Source organism: Galeopterus variegatus, unplaced genomic scaffold (genome assembly GCF_000696425.1).
Source record: "Galeopterus variegatus unplaced genomic scaffold, G_variegatus-3.0.2 Scaffold1264, whole genome shotgun sequence".
NCBI lineage: Eukaryota > Metazoa > Chordata > Mammalia > Dermoptera > Cynocephalidae > Galeopterus > Galeopterus variegatus.
The window spans coordinates 347,652-348,229 of NW_007727375.1; the positions used below are offsets into that span (position 1 = coordinate 347,652).

Here is a 578-nt window from a genome sequence, read left to right on the forward strand (position 1 = left end):
GGCATCTGTACTGACGCTGGCCCACTCGGGCCCCCACTGCTCAAACGACATCCACACCCACAGGGTCCCAGGCTGGGTGGCGGGACACAAGAGAAGAGAAGGGCAGGCTGGGTCCAGGCTGGCCACGCGGGACCGGACCGAGAACAGCCCAGTGGGGCGGGGGCCACGGCACGCAACCCCGGCCCATAAGCTGAGCACCCAAGGATGGCCAACACCAAAACTCTCTCCCTCCTCCTCTTCCTCAATCTCGCTCTCGCTCTCTAGCTTTTTTTTTTTTTTTGCAAAAGGAGGGGAGAGGGGGTAAAAAAATGCTGCACTGTGCGGCAAGGCCGGTGAGTGAGCGGCGCGGGGCCAATCAGCGCTTGCTATTCCGAAAGTTGCCTTTTATGGCTCGAGCGGCCGCGGTGGCGCCCTATAAAACCCGGCGGCGCGACGCGCAGCCACCGCCGAGACCGCGTCCAGCCCGCGAGCACAGGCCCCTCGCCCTCTCCGCTCCGCCGCCGCCGGTTCACACCCTCAACTCAGGTAAGGCCCGGCAGCGCCGCGCCGACCAGCCTCGGGCCTCGTCCCGTGCCCTA

General features: G+C 65.6%; 1 protein-coding gene across 1 annotated transcript in view; it reads left to right on the forward strand.

The window, feature by feature from the left end:
• Positions 1–447: 447 nt before the first annotated feature.
• The window catches only part of LOC103593038 (actin, cytoplasmic 1), a 3,206-nt gene continuing 3,075 nt past the window's right edge, over positions 448–578 (forward strand). Inside the window, exon 1 of the mRNA XM_008575956.1 lies at positions 448–525. The gene's annotated coding sequence lies outside the window, so the exon portion shown is untranslated. The remainder of the gene's footprint in view (positions 526–578) is intronic.